The following is a 25000-nucleotide window of genomic DNA, read 5'->3' as shown; positions in this document are numbered from 1 at the left end:
TTCACGATTGGTTTCAGAGCACCACGTATTTCACAGACTTTTTAAAGCTAATGTCGTGGAGAGCAGCGGTTCGCCTCCCTGAAGATGGCGCTGGTGGGCACTCGGTGTTTATATTTTTAATTACTCTACTTCCTCGGGTCAGAAAAGTAAGTGGGTGCTTCGGTAGGAGTGTGAACAGCGGCTTGAAGCTTCAGAGCCTTAGTTAACCTCTCGTTGCCTGTGTGTGGGAGATAAGACGATCCGGGAGGGCACGCCAGACCCAGACCCCTTACCTGAGAGAGAGAGAGAGAGAGAGAGAGAGAGAGAGAGAGAGAGAGAGAGAGAGAGAGAGAGAGAGAGAGAGAGAGAGAGAGGAGGGGGGGAGGAAGTGGATTTAAAGATTATGTGACTTTAGCAAGACTTTGGAAAGGGCGCGTGGAGGAGGAAAGGAGAGGACACGTAAGAGGAGGAGGAAGGAGGGGGCGAAGACACTGAGGAAAAACAGTGAACGAATGCGAGGAGGAGGAGGAGGAGGAGGAGAGGAAGACATAGGAGAGACTCAAAGAAGGGAAGAGTGGGAGGAAGCGAATAGCGTTAAAGGAGAAGGGAAGAGGAAGGGAGGAGGGAGGCAACTGCTGCAGGAGGAGAGGAGGAAAGGGGGAGGGGGGTCGTCCTCAGGGTACACAACTACCTGAGCCCATCACTTGGTCAACCACACACGACCACACGACGACCCTCTGACCCACTCTCTCTCACTCACTCTCTCACTCTCACGCCTTTGAGACACAAAAGAGAGACTCATTTTTTGACGACTTTCTGAATTGTCTTGTGTATTCTTATGTATTTGTTTATTTATTTATTTACACCATTTTCTTTTCTTTTTTTCATTATTTATCTAAACATTCTTTACTTTATCTTTTTTTTTTTTTCAATGATTTAATGTGATTCAGTTTATTCTCTGATAATCCAAATATGCTTTACTTCAGTGTTACCTTAATTTACTTTGCATTAATTATCTATATATTTTTTTTCGTTATTCATTGTCTCACTCATATAAAAAAGAAACTGGGTACGTTAAAGGTGTTTTTTTTTTTCATTGTTATTTCTTCCCTTATGTCTCTCCTGTTTTATCATCTTTTTTTTATTATTTTATATATTTATTATTTATTTAACCTTGCCTTCTGTTATTTTTATTTTCCACCTTTTTTTTTTCAAAGTCAGCCCGCCCCCCCACACACACACACACCTCCCCACTCACCAAACTCACCCCACCTCCCCATTTCCTCGCCTCACTAACACCCAACAAATCAGCTCGCACAAGTCGCCAAGTTCTTTTCACGCCCACAGGCCTCCCCACGTTTGCGACAAGAGGTGGTGGGCGTCTTCTCACCTGCGCCTAATTGTCCGCACCTTAGGGAAATCAGGGCTACGTGGAGTTACACAAGAGCGAGCAGCGATGGAAATAATGACTGTCTCCTGTGCAGTGAAGGGCGAAGGCGGTGTGTGTCCCTAACCCCACTCCTTGACTGGTTCCAATCGGGCTCCAGTGATTAGGGGAAATATTCGTGAAGAACTCAAGGTATTTCTGGAGAGAGAGAGAGAGAGAGAGAGAGAGAGAGAGAGAGAGAGAGAGAGAGAGAGAGAGAGAGAGAGAGAGAGAGAGAGAGAGAGAGAGAGAGAGAGAGAGAGAGAGAGAGAGAGAGAGAGGGAGATGGTTTCTTATTTTTTATTTTTTATTTATTTATTTATTTTATTTTTTTTGTGGTTCTGTAATAATCTCAATGGAAAGGAAGGTTTATTGAATGTGGTTTGTTGAGATCACCCGTGTGTGTGTGTGTGTGTGTGTGTGTTCATGGTGTTGATTTATTTTTCTCATCGCTTTCCTTAAAAATCTTCCTTCCCGCTGTTCTCCTCTTCTGGTATCCCTCCCCGCTCTCCTCTTCTCTCCTCCCTTCGTTTTCTCCTCAAAGTCGTCACATAGTACCTCACGTCCTCCCCACCTCCCCAGTTCTTCCTCCCTTCCAGTTCCAATCTCTTTTCTGACACCAAGTATAGATAAATATGAAAAAAAAAATCTGAACCACAAATATCTGATCGAATTCAGCCAAACAGTAAAAACTAAAAAGATGAGAAAAAAAATCACACAATTACAAAGAAAAATTAAATATGTATAGGTCAAGTAGAGAGAGAGAGAGAGAGAGAGAGAGAGAGAGAGAGAGAGAGAGAGAGAGAGAGAGAGAGAGAGAGAGAGAGAGAATATTTTATTCCTACACTAAATATGAAGAAGCAAGGGAAGGAGGAGAGAGAGGGAAAGAAAGACTATAAACAGCAAAATAAAATAGGTCGTGGGAATAATTTCACGGAAGGACGTTTAAGGAAATAGTGGCAGGTGGTGAGAGGGAGTAGGTCACCGGGAAAGAAAGGGAGGGCAAGGGAGAGAGGGAAAAAAAAAAGTGCAAGAAAAGCTCCCTCGGATATGAGATGGGAGAAGAATGTGAGGAGGACTAAGAGGGGAGAGAGGAAGAGCGCGGAAGAGCAGTGGAGTAGGTCCTGTGGGGCGAGATAAGAGGGTCTCCACTAAGCAGGATGAAAGACGTCGCCAGGAATGCAAATAAAGAAGGAAAGGGAACTGTAAATAATAAATAGAGAGATATGCGGACGCAGGAACTCTTACATCATGTTGAGGATAAAGGGAGAAGCAGCCGTGTGGTGTGAGCGATGGGACGTGAACTGAATAACTGGGAGGCAAACAGGGAATAAAGGAAGATGTGATGGAAAACGGATAAAGGGTAAGTAGATATAAAGGAAAAGAAAAACGTGAGGGATAAGAGGCACAGAGAACCGGAAGAAAGAAACTGAGAATACAGGAAGAAGCGATGGAAAACGGATAAAGAATATGTAAGTAGAAGAGGAAAGAAATGTGTCAAGGATGAAAGACAGCGAGAAATAGAGAAAGAAAGAAATAATAAGAGAAGAAATGATAGCGAAGAAAAATAAAATATGAGTCGATAAGAGAAAAAAATACGTTGAGTGAGGGATGATTGAAAGAGAGAATGACGAATGAGAGGAATGAGACAGAAAATGAACGAAGGAATGACTGGAAAACGTATTGATGTGAAAAAAGAAAGAGAGAATAAGAGAACAAGTAATTGGAAAAGGATAAAGAAAGACTAAATACAAGAAAAAAAAAAGTTAACAGGGATGAAGATATAGAGACACTGAGAGGAATGAGACAGGAAATAAACTTATTGATAACTAATACTGAAAGAAATACAAAACATTATTAAACAGCAGCTGACCTATTGGCCCTCTACAAGCACATGGTAACCTTCACTAAAGTAAGAGGTGCAGGATAGGGAGGGCGAAGGTTTAAAGTGTACTGCATATGGTAATACTCTCAAGACATTTCCTACATGAGTGAGACAAACAGATCAAGGAGGATAGTTAAGTAGACGCAGCATCCCCACTCACTCTCACTCCCGGGGAGAGTCACCAGTGGCATGAAAAGAGAGAGCTAATTTAAATTTTGTCTTTTCATGCGCCTGTGTGCTAATCTACTCTACGAATGGAAATTTTTTACTTATTTTTTTTCTTGAAGAATGAAGAGAATGCTAGAAAACGTAAGATAACGTGAAATGATTGAAGTAGTGAATTAAAGACGGTCAGAAATTGTAACACCCACATATTGCAATGGAGAATTCCCTGCATATATTCTATGAGCAAGGGATAAGCAGGTGCAAGGTGCGAGGTAACCATTAGAAGCCAAAGAGAAAAGTTCTGATGAAATGTACGTACTTAAACATTAAAAGATTATTAAGGAAAGGGAATAAGGAAGAAATAACAAGATTTAATGATAGCGATGACAAGGAATGTATACAAGACACAAATAAAAGAAATGAAGGCTAAAAATTCTAAGAAGCTCAGGAGAAAAATTCAGTTAGAAAATCTTGAACAATTAAGTTTGACAATGATGAAGAGGAATGCACACTAGACTGGGGATGAAACATGAAAGTAGTTAGAATAAAGATGCAGTTTTGATACCTAAGAAAAGCAATAAATAAACACAGATAAAAAAAAAGCCTTTGGTATATTAGAAAAAAATAAAATACACACGCAGATAAGTGAATAATACAAAATACAAATAATTTGAAACATAAAAAAAGTACGAATACAAGAGTGCTGAAAAACGAAAAAAAAAATGAAGAAAACACATTAAAGCATATAACGCTAAGAAATTCAAGTAAATACGTTAACCATATTATAATAAATACTCGTAGAAAGTAAACAGCGTAAAGGCGAAACACGCTTGTGAATTAGAGCAAGATGGCGGCGTGTTGCAGGATTTACAGCTGCAGAGAATCTCGAGATGCAAAATGAAGAAGAGACTTGGAGGAAATAAAATTACAGGCCGGAAGAGGGTCAGATGGGATGTGAATAGAGGGAAGGAAATTGTTGGAAAAGGAAGAAGAGGAGGGAAAGAGGGCATGGAAAGGGGAGGAGATATGCTTGGAAAAAAATAAAAAGATGGAAGACTGCTGGAAAATAATGAGAGAGAGAGAGAGAGAGAGAGAGAGAGAGAGAGAGAGAGAGAGAGAGAGAGAGAGAGAGAGAGAGAGAGAGAGAGAGAGAGAGAGAGAGAGAGAATTAAGAAATCACAGTTAACGTTGCAGAATTATACTGAAACAATAATGAAGGTGTTAAAAGATCAGCAGAAGAATGTAAAGAATCGGGGTATGCTGTGGGACTGTTGACTAGAAATATCTGCAATAAAACTATGCGTAAGGAAAAGCAAGGAATGTTAGTGTCAGTATAAGGTATTAGATGATATAAAGGTTGTGCTGGTGGCGCCACTGTTAGCTATGTGTCGTAGGAAGCGGCAAACACACCACTTAGTTCTGTCACGTATAATGTTCAATAGTAAGAAGGACGCGTGCAGCAGACGGGGAGAAAGGCATGGAACACTGAGTGGGGGCTAAGCGACCATCACAGGGGACGCCAATAGACAACAAAGGCGCACCAAACGAAAGACGGATGAGAAGTGTATAATGAATGAATAAGTAAATAAATAATGAATAATAATAACTACAATAATAATAAGTTAAACTAGTTACATAGGAATACTTGAGCTGTAAAGTGCTGATTTGTTAAATGACTGACAGAATGGAGTAAAAATAATAGGTAACAATGAATTATCTCAACAGGTGGAAGCTTGAATGCACACCTGACGCAACACTTACTAAATACACCTGCAGGGGAAGCTTAGTTACATCATGGAAGGAGATGAGGCGGGGGCGGAAGACGAAAGGTCATCATTTTTTTTATTGATTTATTTATTTGATTATTAATTGTTTGTTTGTTTGTTTGTTTGTTTGTTTGTTTGTTTGTTTGTGTGTGTGTGTGTGTGTGTGTGTGTGTGTGTGTGTGTGTGTGTGTGTGTGTGTGTGTGTGTGTGTGTGTGTGTGTGTGTGTGTGTGTTTGACTTTTCGTCCTCCGCCGCTTCTCTGCTTTCAGTCTTTGTGGCATCGCTGAGCAGACCCAGCCGTCGTGCCCAAGATAAGGTCTCTCTTTACCCTCGGCAATACAAACTGGAGCTTTTACCCAAATTATTCATAACCTCAATAATTAATTAACTGTTGTTATTTGAAGACGCTGCCGGAGAGGAAACAAGAAACGTCCCCAAGTCGTACCACTTCTGAGGCGATGCTATTGACAGTCGTCCCGGCAACTACTTCAACTTTCCCTATCTTAACTTGTCTAAAATTCGCTTTCTCAAGTCTGAAGTCATATATAAGGTGCGCCATTTTTCTCCTCTAAGCCGTACATTGGTTCTTCCACTGAGACTCATTTGGCTGAGGCTACAAACAAGACTTTATTAACATTGCCTCCTACTTTCTATACTCTCAATTTAACTTCTAGCTGTTGCCTTTATATACCACGGCGCGACCTGCTCCCTCCGACCTATAATTTAGTCCCGGCTGAAAACTTCTCGGTCGCGCTAATCCAGGGTAGAGGGATGAGGATGGCAGCTAATCCTTGTGTGAAGTCTTATGGGAATAGTAAGACCTGTAACCTGGCAGCCAATCTTTGTGTGAGTAAGGAGTGGTGAGGCTTATGTGTGACTCGTGCTCTCAAAAGTTCCTGCACCTTATCTTTAAACATATGAAAGTTGTTAGGACTTTCAGGGATGTTTTTTTTTTTTTTTTTTTGTGATTCTAGTGATAGTTTAACAAGAATCCTGCACTGCTAAAAAGCCAAAGCATCATGAGAATAAAGCTGGTATTTTGAAACAGCTCTCTCACCACGACTGTTTTCAAAGGCCACAGAGATGATCTACCGGGTTCTCAAGCGCTTTACTCCCGTTAATAATATAGAAATCTGTTGATCTGTCACTACAACCATAAAAAAAAGCACTCGATAAAAACACGAGTAACTCCCAGAGAATTTCGTAAGCAGAGGTGCGGCGCAGAAGTGTTTCAGAATGTGGTCCTAAGACTGAACAGCGCTGGGGAATGTGAGAATAGCCTTAGATGGAGTCCAGATCATCTAAGAAACTCTTAATTGAGGTCGAGGAAAGACTGTATTGTCGTACTTAAGTCGTGTCTAAACTATTCAATGTGGGGAAGGTAAGGGAAGAGGAGAGGCAAGAGGAAGTGAGGGGAAGCGGATGACAGGAAAGAAAGTTGAGGGGAATGAGAATAGAGCAAAGGAGGAGGATCGAGATGCTGAGAGGAATGAGGAGATGAAGTAAGGAGAACTTCGGGAAATAGAGAAGAGGTATGAGAGAGGGCGGTGAGGAGGAGGGATGGGGAAGGGTGTGCAGGGGGTACTGAGGGAAATAGGAAAGAGACATGTTGGGAGGGCGATGAGGGGGAGTGGTTGGGGGGGCAGGGGTCGTGTGTCCCAAAAGAGCATCCACTAGATACAAAGTTTGATGAGATTTGCCTTCTCTTCGATATTTTCCTGGACTCTTCTCTTCACCTCGTCCTTCTCTTCCACACTTCCCTCCGCCTCCCATACCTCCACTCCGCTCCACTCGCTCCGTCCACTCTCTTGCCACTTCCTTCCGCCTCCCATGCCTCTACTCCGCTTCACTCGCTCCTTCCACTCTTACCACTTTCCTCCGCCTCCCATCCTCCACTCCGCTCCACTCGCTCCGTCCACTCTTGTCACTTCCCTCCGCCTCCCACGCACCCCTTACTAAAGTCTGACCCAAAGCAGAGAATTGATTATTTTGTTAAGTTTAATATAATTTTTTGACTTTTCTTTATCATTTTATATTATGGCTTCGTAATTAAATATTTTACTTTTATATTAATACTGATCTAGATTCACTTTTCTCTTATTCAAAGCTTTCTTTCTATATATATATTTTTTTATGATGTATGTGTTTCTGTTAATTCATTACGTTATTATACATCATATTGACGTAATTACTTTTTTTTTTTTTCAGAGTTTCAGTCTTTCTAGGCCTATCTAAATTCATTGGATCTATTATATTTTGTTTTTCTCTCATATTGTGTTTCTTTTTTTCCTTACCAACGCAGCACCGTTCATTCATTACATTGTTTTGCTTGGCTCTCCTCGCCGTTAGTTCATCGTTGTATGGGGTGATTTGGCGGAGCTTTATGGCCCCTAAATAGTTATTGGCCAATTATGCTAATGAATTTAATTGGCTGGTGTGAAATGGGAAAAATTAGTATGTTTCTGGTATTCAAATTGATTAATACAGTAGTCATGCAAGAGGTCAGAGAGAGAGAGAGAGAGAGAGAGAGAGAGAGAGAGAGAGAGAGAGAGAGAGAGAGAGAGAGAGAGAGTTCAAACAAAGGGGAAGGAAGTCTGGTTGTTAATGTTTATATAATGACCCAAACAAAACAATGAATGATTATAATTTCACCCGTGGTCTCTCTCTCTCTCTCTCTCTCTCTCTCTCTCTCTCTCTCTCTCTCTCTCTCTCTCTCTCTCTCTCTCTCTCTCTCTCTCTCTCTCTCTCTCTCTCTCTCTCTCTCTCTCTCTCTCTCTCTCTCTCTCTCTCTCTCTCTCTCTCTCTCTCCTCGTGCCCTTCAAATCCCCTCACCCTCTTCCCGGGCAGAATAAGGTAATAACAGGTGAGGGGCATCGTAAAGTACAGGTGAGGGCAGTAATTAACACTTGAGAATACCTGAGTTACCTTGATAGCGCCTCAAGGTCACTGGATGCTAAAAATGGCGGGGGAGAATCTTAAGTTGAATGAATGAGCGTAATCTGAGGAGGGAAGAAAGGAAGGTGATTGGGGTGTGTTTTATGTACGGTATAATGGCACTCCTGTTAAGTTATAAAAGGTGCATGGATAGATGGATTGATAGATAGATACATAGTTAAGGTAGCTAGGTAAATAGATAGATAGATAGTTGCATTCGTTTGTTTTGAAAAGTAGATAAGTTTCTGCAATAAATGATTTCCGTATTGCATTGTAAAAGGAAAAAAATGAATATGTGAATCTTAATTGGATAGATGTATCGAGCGAGAGAGAGAGAGAGAGAGAGAGAGAGAGAGAGAGAGAGAGAGAGAGAGAGAGAGAGAGAGAGAGAGAGAGAGAGAATGTATGTGCTTTCCTGACAGGTGCGAATCGACGGAATAATGAAGGAAATGTTGGTATCTTCCTCTTCATCGTCAGGGAACAATTTTTTTTCCTCTCTGGCTGCCTGTGGACTTTACCTGTGTGACTTCCCCTTGTACTGCCTCCCTTGCTAACTTTTCTCTTATTTTTTTTTTTTTTTTCATAGTATTTTGCATTGTCTGTTTTATGTGTTATTATTATTGTTATTATTATTATTATTATTATTATTATTATTATTATTATTATTATTATTATTATTATTATTATTTTCATTATTGTTATTTCCATGTTTAGCGTGTGCTTTTATCTTTTATTTTCATGTTTGTTTCACCTTGTCTCTTTTTTTACCGACTTTTCACTCATTTGTTCGTTTATTCTATTTTTCTGAGATTTTTCCCCTCTCAATATTGCTTTTACATTTTTTTCCTTTTCTTTCTTTCTTTTTTTTTTTTTGCACAGTTTATATTTTGCTGCTATTTCACATTTTTTTTTTTTTCATACCAACATTTTTTTACACTGGCTTCTCCCTCACAACTATTTATTTCTTATTATGATGAACGATATTTCTTTATTTTTAGTTTAATTGCCTATTTTTTTCGTTTTGCCAGCTTGAGTACGGGATGTTGTTGAGTTTTATTTGATTTATTTACTTTTCTTTTATTTATTTTTTTCATTTTATCCCTTCATTAGCGGCAGTTATCATATATTGCATGATATTCTCTGTTGTCTTAATGTCTCTCTCTTTCCTCTTCCTTCTCCCCCTTCCCCCACTCGCTTCTCACATTCATCTCTTCTTTCCTCCTTGAACATTCTCCTTTCCACCCTCAAGTGTCCTTTCTTCCTCTTCTTTTCCTCTTTGTTATGCACCTTCACTTGATCTTCCTTCCTTCTCTCCTTCTCTCCTGGGTTGGTGTTCTGCTTCTCTCCTCCCTCGTCTCGTGTTCAGCAATGGAGCGTCCAGAATGTGCGAGACAAATCTATTTATTTCATCATAACTTTGAGTAAGAGGAAGGGAGAAGAGGGGGAAGGTAGTGGACGCAAGGAGAAGAGGAAGTAGAGAACAAGGTTGGTGATAGGGAAACTTTCTTTTGCCACTCTCTCTCTCTCTCTCTCTCTCTCTCTCTCTCTCTCTCTCTCTCTCTCTCTCTCTCTCTCTCTCTCTCTCTCTCTCTCTCTCTCTGTCTCTCTCTCGCTCTCGGTCTGGTTCTATTAGTGTTTGTGTGGTATGAAAAATATATATGAGTACAAATAAACAGGCTGTCATTTGTATGTATACTAGCATATTTATTTATTTACTTTTTTTTTGTCTTTTTTTTATTTATTTATTTATTTTTTTTTTCTCTCTCTGTTAATGTTCACGTTTCATTTGAAGTGTTCGATGTGAATGGAAAAGTCTTCATGTTATGTTGTATGTATAAGTGTTTGATGTGTTTATTTATTTATTTATTTATTTATTTACTTATTTTTTTATTTATATATATTCATTTCACTCTGCGTCAGGCAATGGTTGGCGAGTGGGCGTGGCTTTGTGTCATGTACGTACGTTGCATTGTGTGCAGTGAAAAATGGAGATTGAAATAAAAAAGAAAAGAAATGAAAATTGTGATGATTGATTCTGGAACATATGGTGGTAGTCGTTTTGTACACACACACACACACACACACACACACACACACACACACACACACACACACACACACACACACACACACACACACACACAGTATAAATCGCACCGAATCCCGTGGTACATCCTTGCATCTATACATTAAACACTACACCCCTTCACCCTAGCCCGTGTGTGAGAGAGAGAGAGAGAGAGAGAGAGAGAGAGAGAGAGAGAGAGAGAGAGAGAGAGAGAGAGAGAGAGAGAGAGAGAGAGAGAGAGAGAGTTTCCATAGTAACGCCTTTTCTTCGAAGTGTAGCAATATATTCTCTGTTCCGTCAGTATAGTGTAGGAGGAGGAGAGGAAGAGGAAGAAGAAGAAGAAGAGAGCGAAAGAGTGAAAAGAATTTGATTTCCCCTAAGTATGAGGGAAGTTGGAAAAAAAGGAAGTGTGTTGTCCCTGGAGTGTGAAAGTGGGGTGGAGGGAAGAGAAAGAATATAAATGAATACAAAAGGAAGTCCAGCAACAGGAAGAACACCAACAGGTCCTGAGGTTTTTACTAGGCTGTTTGGGTAATTATTCTACTCTAACTATTAGTGGGAGAAACAGGACGGCGCAGAAGAAGGCTCCTCCCCATCTCCCTATCTTTCCATCCGAAGCTGGCCGGAAAAAGGAAATGAAGGAAGAGGAGGAGGAGGAGAGTGAAAATATGCAGATAGAGCTGAAAAGTAGCATGAAAATTAAATTGAAAAGGTTTGATGTCAATGTAGTTATTCTGTCTCTGATTTGTATGTATGTATTTATCTATTCAGTTAGTTTATTAGTTACTTTGCTTGCTAGTTCGTTACTTTATTACATAGTTGTTAGTCAGTTATGTTAGTAAAGTTTATTTATTTATTTATTTTTTGTTTATTGAGTGAGAGGTAGTTTTGACCTAACTTTTAAAACAAGGATCTTACACGTACCATCATGACCTCGCTGCGCCTCTTTGCTCCCTTCACTTCAATTTAGTATGCCATCCATGTCGGTGACTTTGACCTTCCGTATGTCTTCCACACCTAACAAGATCAATTACCTTCTTTCGCAACATATTTTTTACTACTTCTCATCTTTTTCTAAACCTTATGCAACAATCTTGACTTCTGTCCTATTTTGCTCTAACCAAGGGCAGGAAAAGTGAATAAAAATGTCTGTTGAAGGTGCTGTTCTCTTAACACTCGGGAATAAAGTCCAAATTCATAGTATTTTATTGGTTTATTTTCTGGTTCATTCTCCATCGATACCTCAATAGCCAGCAGCCTTTAATTATTCATCTTTTCTTTAATTATATTTCTTAAGTCACCAATCTCTAACTACTGGTCTTCCTTAAAACACCACTCATTATTTTTAAATATAACAAACAACCTTTTTACTAGTTAATCTTTTTCCTCATCAGCACCACTAATTATTCATCTTTTCTTTAATGACATTTCTCTTATCACCGATCGCTAATTACTAATCTTTTCTTCTTCCATTTTTCCGTGCATAAATCTTCTCTAAAATTCTTCCAACAGTATTCACTCTTGACACTTCACATAAATCGCGACTCTGAAAAATATCTGCATTTATACATTAAACATCACACCACCTCTCTCACACCTCCTCGGGGGAGAGAGAGAGAGAGAGAGAGAGAGAGAGAGAGAGAGAGAGAGAGAGAGAGAGAGAGAGAGAGAGAGAGTTGAAAAATATTAGTCCAGTGATGGTTTTGATAGATTTATTTTCGTTTCTTACTTTTTTCTTACTGCTTTTTTCGTTTCTTACTCTCATTTGTCATATTCCATACACTCATTGATACGTGCTTCCCTTCTTATTTATTTATTTAATTATTTATTTATTTATTTATTATTATTATTATTATTTTTAACATTGTTGCCGCGCCTCAAAAAAGCCGTTCAAATCAGCTTTCTTATAAAATTAAAGTCCAAATCACCGAAGCATACACGGGTTCGGAACTTCGTAGGGAAACGCAACGAACCAGATTTTTTGGGCTTCACTCAATTTGAACACGTCACACACACACACACACACACACACACACACACACACACACACACACACACACACGACGTGGTACAAAAAAAAAGTAAAGCTTCATTTGTCTCACTGTTTCGTCCTCTGCGTTTGAAACTTTCGCCATTACTCTGAACCTCATTTGCATATCCACACTTTTTCCCTTTGTTTCTTCACCATTATCATAGTGACAGTAGCCTATATTTCTTTTCCTTTTTCATCCTTATAATGGAAATGTATTAGGGAATTTTTTTATCTCCCTATTTTTTTTTCTCTCACATGATAGATTCCGTGTGTGTGTGTGTGTGTGTGTGTGTGTGTGTGTGTACGTACTGTTAATGAAGTTTACATCAATACACTTAACCTTTCACCATATTTTAGCATAACCCCACAAACGTCGTCACTTTATCAAGACTTATTTTGTAACACCCAAATATTTTAAACTTAATAGTATAATCCAGCCTCACCAATCTCTCTCTCTCTCTCTCTCTCTCTCTCTCTCTCTCTCTCTCTCTCTCTCTCTCTCTCTCTCTCTCTCTCTCTCTCTCTCTCTCTCTCTCTCTCATATTTTAATTACTAACTACTAATTATTTACATTTCTTACTAGATAAAATTTCTCATTAGCATTCATTTCACATCATTCAGAGTTATTAGGTGTCACTTTATATCTCTTCAGCATATTCATTCATCAACGTAATCGTCGTGCAAAACACAGCCAATATCAAATGCATAAACACAACAAATATTCAATCGGCGCAATTAATATTCAGTTAGAAAAACACACATGATATCAGCATCACATCAATTTACTCAGTTATGGAATGTTTGTAGTACTATAAACATTCCACATCTGAGTAAATCTTCGCACATCATACAAATCTATCATACCAAACATAAAACATCAAATAAACATCCTACTCCTCCTTTAATAAGATAATTAATTTATGGACTGCATTACGCTTTCAAGCTCCACTTACTTTTTTAGTTATTCCGTCCATATCGACCCCTCTCTGGTTACGCCCTCTGAAACCTTCCGCTCTTTGTCTGCTATTCTCTGCTACTGAATTACTCCACTGTCACACGCTATAATACATAGTCGTTTCCAGCTGCCTATTTCCCCCTGAAAATTATCTTTATTTTCATAACATTTTACATATCCATCATTCACATTGGTCATTTACGCATAGGATGCGCCCACAGACGAGGTGCTTCATACAGACGCCAGTCAGAAAGTAGGGAGCAATTTGGAGGCGGAGCGTAAGTAGGCCTGGATATTTTCTATAGCCTCATTTGTCCTTCATGGTGCCTCACGCCTCCTGGCCGACCCTTACGCCTCCTGATCTACTTTTACTTTTATTCATACACACACACACACACACACACACACACACACACACACACACACACACACACACACACACACACACACACACACACAAAGGCAGCCGGTCTTATCATGAAAACAATTCAGAGTTAACGTAGGTCTGATCATTCACATTTTTGGGGTTACTTATTTATTTTTGTGGTTAATTCTAGTTTTCCTTCACGTCTGAGTCTGGAAACACACGGAGTTTTAACTAAATATTGATGTACAGGCAGGGAGGGAGGCAGGAAAAATGTCTGTCCCGTGCTTCTTTTTTTTTTTTTTTTTTTTTTTTTTTTATTCTCTATGTACGGCACTTCATTTTGAACCTAAAGATTGACGCCCAGACTGGACTTCACTATATATTCTCACTTGCCATATATCTCAACTAACACACTAAACATTGATGGAGAGAGACGAGGATTGAGGGACGGCTCGGGTCCTGGTACCATGATGACGTCACTGATGACGTCACACCGTAATTTACGTCCGTTAATCCATTTTGAAATCGACCCCTCGAAAAAACGAAGATGGACTGTTATGCCTTGTATATTCTAACTTGATAAATACTTTAATAAATATCTGTAGTATAAAATCATTCCCAGCCTGAACAATAATAAAGAAAAATTCAAGAAACGATCGGTAAATTTTACGAACGGGGCTACAAAAACATTATAATATCGAGATGGAAAACACTGCCAGTCTAGATTATATTACATATTCTGAATGTAAAAAATCTACACTTTTCGGGTAAATAAAGAAAACACGGAATTCCTCGTCGTATAAAGAAAAAAAAAATCAAATGTAGCAACGGTCTTATTTTAAATTTGAATATACGAATAGTTGCACTAGATTTTATTGAATATTATTAGTTGGGACACGTTTCTTACATTTTTTAAGTCCTTAATCAAACACCAAAACAATGTGAGACGTGCTAATAAAAAAAAATAAATAAAAATTTATAAAATGACGAAAGTGTTATTTTGATGAGAAAGAAAACGCGCCTAGACAAGATGTTGTTACATATTCTAGCTTGTTTTACATTTCCATTAATAAATCAAATATCAAAACAATGCAAACTTCACTAATAAAAAAAAAAAATCGTGATCCAGAGCCGAAGTAGCTATTTTTCACCAATCCTCCGTACCTCTTCCTCCTCTCCTCTCCTCCTCACTCTCCTCTTCTCCCCTCTACCTCCACCTCCTCCACCTATTCCTACACAGCGAGCCTTTAAATCACCTGAAAAAACCTGCAAAACCCTCGTAATTACGCTAAATATGTGACGGGAAATTGTTACCTTAGCCGCGGCAGAAGTAGGCGGGGGCCGGAGGGGCTTGGGAGGGCTCGGCGGCGCTGGGCAGTTCAGGCGCCAAGGATACCGGGGTGTGATTGTGTGGTGTAGTGTTGTGTGTTATGGTATGGTATGTGTTGTGGTGGTGGTGGTGGTCGTGGTGGTGGTGATGTGGTGTGGTGGTATGTGGTGGTCTGGTGGTGGTGTGGTGTGGTAAGGTGTGGTGGTGTGGTGTTAACACTACACTTCCACAAACTTAACTTCCCTGTGTGTGTGTGTGTGTGTGTGTGTCGCCAATGAGAGACGAGTCAGAGCTGTATAATTGAAGTTTAACATTTAAACTGCCACTTTGTGTGTGTGTGTGTGTGTGTGTGTGTGTGTGTGTGTGTGTGTGTGTGTGTGTGTGTGTCACCACATTCTGGTGCCCGATTTTGTTATCGAGATCCTCGTGCGTTACCCTTGATTTGGTGTGTTTTCTTAATACCCTGTGCGCTGCGTGGCATCTTTTGCTTCTGTGTGAGTGTGGATGGGTAGGTGGGGTGCACGAATGGGTGAGTGTGTGAGCGTTCTGTATGCCATTTGCTTCAGCTGACCACTGTTATGTTTCTCTGTTTGATGGTGTCTGACACTATTTGCGCAATAAATTAATCAAATCAAATCTCTCTCTCTCTCTCTCTCTCTCTCTCTCTCTCTCTCTCTCTCTCTCTCTCTCTCTCTGCCGAGCCACCTCATTGGTTCCCCTCGCCTGTCCTCTCCCGCGATAAGCCAATCAATTGTGACCTCTGCACTGGCCCACGTAACAGGTATTAAAAGGTATTTATTGCCGAATTTCTGGTCCATTTGCGGATAAGAGGTGAGCCAGAGCCAAAGCCGGAGTACCATTAAGTCTCCCATTACCTGAGCCAGTTTACAGTCACTTGCTACTTGGGAGGATGGTACTTCGGTCATACAAGCCTCATGTCAGATCATCCTTAAGACAGATCGCCCTGAGTTTGGTGCTCGAGATACTTGGCACCCAAACTACTTGGTGCCCAAAATGTCTCTAGACTCAGACGTCTGGGTGAAGGCAGCAAGTGGATCCGCACACACTTGTTTAATGTTCACCAACCCATGCACTGATTAATCACATCCACCCATCCACTTAAGCACTCAGCCATATCCACCAATTTACATACCCTCACCCAACCACAGCCATAACTCCGCGCGCGCGTGTGTGTGTGTGTGTGTGTGTGTGTGTGTGTGTGTGTGAATGAGTAATCTATTAAGTGAATAAATTAATGAAACAAACGACTAGTGAATGAGGGGGTGGATGTGGCAACATCTGGCGGCGTGGCTGTGTTTCTCTAGGTTTAGCGGTTCCTCACCTCAAACTCCAGGCACTAACCATCAATATATAGTGTATGTATATAAACACTAAGTTCATATGATGGTTGCAATAACTATTTACATACACGTGGGTTGTTTTTTTTTTTTTCTTTAGTTTGCCCGTTTGTTTCCCCATTTCCATTTGCCCATCAACCCTTCCTCTCTCTCTCTCTCTCTCTCTCTCTCTCTCTCTCTCTCTCTCTCTCTCTCTCTCTCTCTCTCTCTCTCTCTCTCTCTCTCTCTCTCTCTCTCTCTCTCTCTCTCTCTCTCTCTCTCTGTGTGTGTGTGTGTGTGTGTGTGTGTCTCATTAAAGCATCCACGATTCCCCGAACACAAATTCATCAATAGCGAGATTCCGAGAAGTAAGAAATAAGAACTTCTCTTTGGTGTTTGGCTTTAAAGAAAATGGATATGAGAGAGAGAGAGAGAGAGAGAGAGAGAGAGAGAGAGAGAGAGAGAGAGAGAGAGAGAGAGAGAGAGAGATAAATGATATGGTGGTGATGATGATGATGATGATGATGGAACCGTATTAAAGTTCTGGAGAGGTGTGTGTGTGTGTGTGTGTGTGTGTGTGTGTGTGTGTGTGTGTGTGTGTGTGTGTGTGTGTGTGTGTGTGTGTGTGTAAACTCCACATTCTAGTTTTACTCTTCCTTCGTTCCTTTGCTCTACTTTTTGCTTGTTATCCCTCCTCCTCCTCCTCCTCCTCCTCCTCCTCCTCCTCCTCCTCCTCTTCCTCCTCTTCACAACCGTCTTCGTTTTCTTGTTTTTCACCCTTAAAACTTTGGTTCGCTCTACTCTTTCTCCTTGTTTTTGTCCTCTTCCTCCTCCTCTTCCTTCTCCAGAATTCTCCTTGTCCTCTTCCTTCTCATTCATTTCCTACACTTCATCAACCATTTTTTTCTTCCAAGACACTGAAAAACTATCCCTAATTGCCTAAACTGTTCTATTTCCTCATTCACGCCTACCTGTTCCTCTTAAGACTACCTCTGCCACACCCTTCACCTGGAGTACCTTGGGGGAGGGAGGAGTAGGCCGAATCTCCTGAGAGCCTAAAAGAAATTACCATTTAGGAGAGAATTTAGGGACACGGCCTAGCTGCCTACTGGGACCTACCTTGTTGACACCTCCACATTCTTGGGGCATCATTCAAGGGAGAGGAAGGAGATAAAGAAAATGGAGGCTTGCTTGTAAGTAGGGAAAGTTAATAGCACTAAGACATCCCGGGAAAAGAAGGTAGAGGCGAATAAAGGGAAGAAATGTTTGTTGGAGTCTCTGTTTTGCATTTAAAGGACTGGGTGGAAAACTGAGGGTGATGCATACTTGAAATCCTGCCAGTGTAGTTTTTTTTTTTTTTTTTTTTGTATTGCTATTATTTGATTTGTTTTTATTCTTTTTGTATCTTTTTTCTTTTTTTATGATTAATGCAGCGTTCATTCCGGCTTTGAAGTATTTCCGTTGTATTTCAGTGTTGTGAGTTGTGACATGCTCCTTTATGTCGATTTGTGAAGATCTTTTTTTTTATTGTGGTGCAAAAAAAATGCCACGTGTCTCTGGTGCTAAAAATGTCTCAACCCTTTTTTTCTGCATTGTAAGATATATATTCATGTAATACGAATACTGGTCGTGTGCTTTTGTGGAGCAGGTTGTGTTTCTGTGGTGAAAGAAAAAGCACTCCTATCTGTATCTGAGGTGCAGGTTCTTTGATGTTCTTGTGGAGGAAAATGTTTTGGGTAGAATTCTTTGGTGCAAGGAAACTTTTCTGTATAGTACAAAACATTGCAACTTTTTCTTGGATACGGAAAACGTCAACTTTCTTCTCTGGGACAAAGAAAATGGAAAACTCCTGTATGGTGCTAAAAGTTATCAATTTGTCACGTTCTCCCACGGTCCAAAAAACCTGGCACGTGTTCCTGTGACGCAAAAACTTGGCATGGAACCAGTCGGGGTCCACGTCTTCCCGGAACAAGGTCACGGAGTCTTGACAGTGGTGCGGGTGCCTGCTGAGCTGCCGTAAAACTCAAACAGGCGTATGTGGAATGATCCTTGGAATGGGATGGGAATGGATGTGCGGCCCATTGCTTCCTCTGATCTCTGGCCCGAACTGTAATTTTCTTTTCCTAGAGTCTGCTTCCCACGCTCTGTTTACCCGCGGGAATGGATGCTGCGGAGGATGATGATGCTGATTATTACGTGAGGAAGGAGGAGGGTCTTGTTAGGCGAGGCATTACCGACGACAGGTAGATGGTAGACAGGTAGACAGGTAAAGCAATAAAGGAAGATACTCAGGAGCTATTGTGAGGTAGAAAGGGCGTGCTGTAAAGGTAGTAATAGGAACCACGGCTCATTTGTGGTGCACGGGTAGGCCTAATGTGGAACTGATTGACTGGTTTATTAGATTCTGCCACAAAGAGCATGGGCAGGATATCATGATGAGGTAAAACTTGTATATTGAGGGAAAAATCGACTTTCATTCATCAGGAAAGGTGATGTTGTTAGTGTGTTATTTCCGTCGTTAGGATCATTTTTGCTGCGGTTCTTCAAAGGGTGACGGAAATTTCTTGTTATATTCATACCACGAGATAGCAGAGGTGGAAGAGTAAGACGCAACTGAACATTTTAATAACAGCCCTGATTATTTAACTTCCAGGAGATAGAGAGAATCGAATAACAACAACAACAACAGCAACAACAACAATGATAGTTATACCAATTATCCTCGTATTTGTTATTGTCCTCTTGAATCCCTTACAGAAAAAAAAGATAGTTTCTCTGTCCGCCTTTCGTGTGGAACTAAAGCTCCCTCTTCATCCCACATGCTCCCCCACACCACCGCCTCTTACGTTATTTACCGCCTCCTCCTCATCCTCCTCCTCCTCCACATCTTTCCTCCTTCATGTATCCATCCTCCTCCTAATTGTATACCCTTCCTATCCCCTTCCCACTCGCTCCTCTTATCGAACTTCTTATTCCTCCTTTACTCTTTTCCTGCTCCTCTGCACTCTTCATTAATCTTCCTTTTCTTTCTTTACATCATCATTCCTCCTCCTACTCTTCTCCTTCCTTTTAGTTATCTGAAGTTTATCATCTCCTCCTCCTCCTCCTTGTTTCGGGTAGTAGGGGAGAAGCCTTCACTAGTTCTACATTCCTTTCCCTCGTACAACAGTAAGCCAGATTAGTGAAATTAAACTGCTTAGTAAGGACTTGAATTTCCGTCGCTGGTTGTAATCCCTTGTAATCTTAGTAATCCCCCTCTTCCTCCTCCTCCTCCTCCTCCTCCTCCTCCTCCTCCTCCTCCTCCTCCTCCTCCTCCTCCTCCTCCTCCTCCTCCTTGCTTCCAAACCCTCGCTTCCTCTCGTTCTGATGTCTATTGCCTTTCTAACTTCTCTTCCTAATTCTATCTCTTCCTTTATTCATCTTTCCCTCTCCTCCTCTTCGTTCCCCTTCTCCCAGTATTCTCTCACTTTCCTTTCTTGTTTCCTCCTCTTTTTTTTTACTCTTCCTCTCCCTTGTTTCCCTTTCACTTTCCCTGTTTCCTTTTATTTTTGCTCGTTTCCTTTCCTTTCCTTTATCTCTCTCTCTCTCTCTCTCTCTCTCTCTCTCTCTCTCTCTCTCTCTCTCTCTCTCTCTCTCTCTCTCTCTCTCTCTCTCTCTCTCTCTCTCTCTCTCTCTCTCTCTCTCTCTCTCTCTCTCTCTCTCTCTCTCTCTCGATACCTATATGTGTTCTCTCCCTGCCTTCCTTCTCTCTCTCTCTCCCTCCTGAGACGTCCCTTCTCCTTCCTCGCCTCCCTCACTAATTAGTTAATGTATTTTGTAGTTAATTTGTTCCCTTTTTCTGGTCCTTACGTCTGATTAGTGTTTGTTTTGTTGTTTGTTGTTCACTCATCTCTTTCGTCTTCCTTTATATAGAGACTAAGGTTTTGTTTTATATCATTTATTTATTTATTTTTTGTAAGTAATGTTTGAAGTATCGTTGAGTTTTCTTGTTTTCTGATGCTCTTCCTAATGTGTTTTGTCTTTTTTTATTGTTTATTTATGCATTTTAGTATTTTTTTATATTTTATTTTCACATTCCTAACATTTCTTCGTTTATTAATGAAAACAACAGCTTCATCTTTCCTTCATAACTTATCCATTTTAGTTTCTTTCTAATCTCATTATTTTCTCGTTCCAAACTTATTTTTCCTCCTTTATTCACCAAAAAAATAAATCCATTTCACGTTTTCTTAATCACCGGCAAAAAAAGTTTTTCCTCATTTTCATTTTCCTCCCAGATTTCTCTTTCTTTCACGTCTTTTTCCCCTCCCAACTTTCTTAAATGAGTTTCTGTAAATATATAACGTTTTTCCTCACTTTTTCACATTTATCCAAAAGGGAAAGGCGGCGCAAGTCCTAACGTGCCTGTAAGCGGCCCTCAGTACACGTGTTTTCAGGTGTATTAATCAGGCACTCGTACCTTTAATTAACTCATAAGGTACTGTACCCTTCAATTACATCTTCCCCTCCATATCCTCATTAAGGCGGCGGCTATCTTTAATCTCTCTCTCTCTCTCTCTCTCTCTCTCTCTCTCTCTCTCTCTCTCTCTCTCTCTCTCTCTCTCTCTCTCTCTCTCTCTCTCTCTCTCTCTCTCTCTCTCTCTCTCTCTCTCTCTCGCTCGCTCGCTCGCTCTCGCTTTGATTCAATGAAATTCTTCTCGATATTTTGCATCCCAGCGGACTTTGAGAGAGAGAGAGAGAGAGAGAGAGAGAGAGAGAGAGAGAGAGAGAGAGAGAGAGAGAGAGAGAGAGATGTAAAGGGGAGGAAGAGTAGAGGGAAAGCAGCGAGGAGGAGGAGGAGGAGGAGGAGGAGGAGGAGGAGAAGTATCAGAGTGAACGCCGGATGCAAAGGGTTAAAGCAGAACTGTTTAAGTGAACTTCACCTGGTAGAAATTTCATACATTGTTTTTATGTATGACTGATGGATTGTCATTACTACCGAGAGAGAGAGAGAGAGAGAGAGAGAGAGAGAGAGAGAGAGAAAGGTAGGGGGGGTGGAAGGACAGACAGACACACAAACAGGCAGTAACGGGAAAGGAGACTGATAGGTAGACAGACAAACGGAGATAGCAACAAAGAAAGAAGAAGAAACTGAAAAAAAAAAAAGTTAGACAGACAGACAGACAGACAGACAGACAGAAAAATGATAAAATGATAAAATGTTAAAGAAAAATGAAAAACTTCCGAAAATTTCTTCCCTTTTATGTCTCTTTTCTTCAGACTTTCTTGACAGCTCCAGAATAGAAACACACACACACACACACACACACACACACACACACACACACACACACACACACACACACACACACACACACACACACACACACACACACACACACACACAGACAAACATAAAAAAAACACAAACTCTTAGTCACACGCCAGAAGACAAAGCTGAACAAACACAGACAGAAAAAGGAGGACAGGGAGACAAGCAGGTGTGTGGAAGGGGGACAGGTGAAGGGGGGAGGAAGGCAGGGAGAGGTACAGGTAAGGGAGCCTCAAGTGCCGGAGTTACTTTAAGTGTAAATTCCCTGCAATTGCCTGATGTGGTGGGCAATAAACCAGTAATTGAGACAGTGAAAGTGAAGAAGGAGGAATGAAAGAAGGAAAGGAGAAGAAAAAGGTAGGAAAAGGAGGAAGGCATGTTGTCTCACTGCCCTCTTCATTTCCCTCCTTTTTCTTTATTTTTTCCCCAATGTCTCTTCTCCCTTCACATGTTACCTCACTGTCCTCTCTCTCTCTCTCTCTCTCTCTCTCTCTCTCTCTCTCTCTCTCTCTCTCTCTCTCTCTCTCTCTCTCTCTCTCTCTCTCTCTCTCTCTCTCTCTCTCTCTCTCTCTCTCTCTCTCCTTTCTTTTCATTTCCCATGTTTCTTCTTCTCCCACCCATTCCTGCATTTCTTTTCGTTCCTTCCCTTTCCTGCTTAATTCCTTTTCCTTGTTCTCTTTCTTCATCTTTTTTTTTTCCCCTTCCTCTCGTTCTGCCTTTCCTCACTCTCTCCTTTCTCCTTTCTTGTTCTTTCATTTATGTTCCTTTCCTCCACGTCTCTCTCTCTCTCTCTCTCTCTCTCTCTCTCTCTCTCTCTCTCTCTCTCTCTCTCTCTCTCTCTCTCTCTCTCTCTCTCTCTCTCTCTCTCTCTCTCTCTCTCTCTCTCTCTCTCTCTCTCTCTCTCTCTCTCGATAACCTTTATGGTAGATCAATTATATTTTTTTTTCCTCTCGGATCCTTTGTGTTGGACCTGAAGATGACTGTTTTATGTTCACATCTGATTTCCTGCTGTTGTTTAGTCCCCTCCTTCTCCTCCTCCTCCTCCTCCTCCTCCTCCTCCTCCTCCTCCTCCTCCTCCTCCTCCTCCTCCTCCTCCTCCTCCTCCTCCTCCTTTTTTCCACTCCTGCCCCATTTTCCGTTTTCTACTAATTTCCATGATCTGTCGTTTTCTCTTTTCTCTTTGTTGTTCCTCATTGCTTTGTCTTTTGATGCTACACTTGTTCTCTCTCTCTCTCTCTCTCTCTCTCTCTCTCTCTCTCTCTCTCTCTCTCTCTCTCTCTCTCTCTCTCTCTCTCTCTCTCTCTCTCTCTCTCTCTCTCTCTCTCTCTCTCTCTCTCTCTCTCTCTCTCTCTCTCTCTCTCTCACTCCCTCCCTCCCTCCCTCCGTAACCCATTACCTTCCTCCTTAACTTTCGTTCCTCCTCCTCCTCCTCCTCCTCCTCCTCCTCCTCCTCCTCCTCCTCCTCCTCCTCCTCCTCCTCCTCCTCCTCCTCCTCCTCCTCCTCTTCCTTTAGAGTCAGCAGTGGGCAATAATTTCATCTTCATTTTGCTCACGGGAAAATTAAGTTTACCTTCGTATTAAGAGCAAAGTTAATTATATCTTACCTGCGTCGAGTTTTTTTCTTCTTTTTCCTTCAATATCTTGTGTTTCTCCTTGACAATTTTGTTATTTATACTTTTCTTTTTTTCTGGTTTTGATTTTTTTTTTTTCGGTTAAGTCCGGATACGTGTGTTTTGATCCGGATGAGTGGGGGCTCAGACTATCACCTATCGTTCCGGTTCCTAATAAGTTATTCATTTTTGTTTCTGTATAGATATGTGTTGTTTTATGTTTATATTACGTTTATTTATTTATTCATTTTTTTTTTTTTTGTGCCACTTACTAGAAAGTCAATTAATGAGTGTTTTTTCTACCTTGCGTTTTACATTTATTTCTTTATTATTTGTTTATCTCATCTTTGCTAAACTCCATCCACATTCCCGAACGTTACGCCTTGTTGTCGCTGCCACTTTGAACAGGCTGTAGCGGAAGTGATGTTTTGCAAGGGTGCTTTCAAGATCAAGATTCCAGTGACAGCTTGACAAGGACTCTGCGTCACCAATAGGAGGGCAGCTGTGGGAAGCCAGCTAATTATGTGTGACCTTTGAAATTACCCATGAGGAGAGAAATGTTGCCAAATATGAATCATGCTCTCTCTCTCTCTCTCTCTCTCTCTCTCTCTCTCTCTCTCTCTCTCTCTCTCTCTCTCTCTCTCTCTCTCTCTCTCTCTCTCTCTCTCTCTCTCTCTCTCTCTCTCTCTCTCTCTCTCTCTCAACATCCTCCTTATCCTTCCTCTCCATCATCTCTATTACCACTCTGAGGACTCTCCTTCCCTCCCCCTCTCCCCTCCCTCTTCCTCCGCCATTTAATCCCCTCCCTTCATCTCCCTCCTTCCTTTACTCCTGGCTCGTGTTTCTTCCTCCCACTCGTCTCCCTGCCTGCCCCTCTCGCTCTCTCTCTCGCTCTCTCTCTCTTTCCCTTCTTCCCTCCCTCCGTCATATCGATATTAATTCTGGATGGGAAACTTGAGCAAATTAGTTTCTTTATTGGATGTTCCTTCCTCGTGGCGCAGATCTTAATCACCAAGGAAGGGCTTGTTTACCTGGAGAAGAGGAGGAGGAGAAGAAACGAGGAGGAGGAAGAGGAGGAAAGGTGATTAGTAGATGCAGGAGTGGTGATGATGGGTCTGCCTGGTGTGGGTTAAGGAAGTTCTCAGATGTTACAGTGTGGGTTGGGTGCTTTTAGTGTTGCCTCAGGTGTGGGTTGTAAGGCTGTGGTGATGGAGAGGGTGCTGGGTTAAGTTAAGAGAGTCTGGTAATGTGTGTGTGTAATTGAGACAGGTGTACGTACATTAACAGGAAGGCTTCAGGTGTGGAGAGTCATAATGATATTTTACCTGTCATTAATGTTTCTCTTCCTTTTCCTATTATCACGCGTAAAAAATAAATAAATAAATAAATAAAAATCCGCCTTCCATTTCTTCTTTTTTCTATACACGCTTCAATGACGTCCTTCGTGTCACCTCCTTCGCATCTTCTCTTTATAACTCGTCTTTACAAAATCTTGCTGATCTCCTTTCTTCCTTCCCTTTCGCGTTAAGTACCCTCATCCCCGCTCCCTTGCATTTCACGCCCGCATCCTTCCCTTCCTTCTCTCTCCCAGCCTCCCCTTGCCACCCCCCCCAATGTGTGGGACCAGCTGGACCACCTCTTACAGGAACCTGCTTAATTTAACGACGGGGAGAAGCAGGGCGAGGCTTAGAGTACCTAGTTTCAGTAAAGGTCTTCTGTTGTCATTCCCAAGCATGTCTTTAGGCTTTTGTAGAATCGCTTCACGTAAACTCTTCCTGTGATCGCTGCCCCTGTGCCGCTCCAGCCAAGGGGGAGGGGGACAGACGCAAGCCGAG

General features: G+C 41.2%; 1 long non-coding RNA gene across 1 annotated transcript in view; it reads left to right on the top strand.

Moving 5' to 3' along the window:
* The window catches only part of LOC135093715 (uncharacterized), a 106696-nt gene that overhangs the window by 22807 nt on the left and 58889 nt on the right, over positions 1 to 25000 (top strand). The window contains exon 2 of the long non-coding RNA XR_010263471.1: positions 1327 to 1558. This is a non-coding gene — a long non-coding RNA (uncharacterized LOC135093715). The remainder of the gene's footprint in view (positions 1 to 1326; positions 1559 to 25000) is intronic.

This window comes from Scylla paramamosain, chromosome 43 (genome assembly GCF_035594125.1).
Source record: "Scylla paramamosain isolate STU-SP2022 chromosome 43, ASM3559412v1, whole genome shotgun sequence".
Lineage (NCBI taxonomy): Eukaryota > Metazoa > Arthropoda > Malacostraca > Decapoda > Portunidae > Scylla > Scylla paramamosain.
The sequence above is the reverse complement of the archived record's forward strand: the minus strand, read 5'-3'. Positions and strand labels throughout refer to the sequence as shown.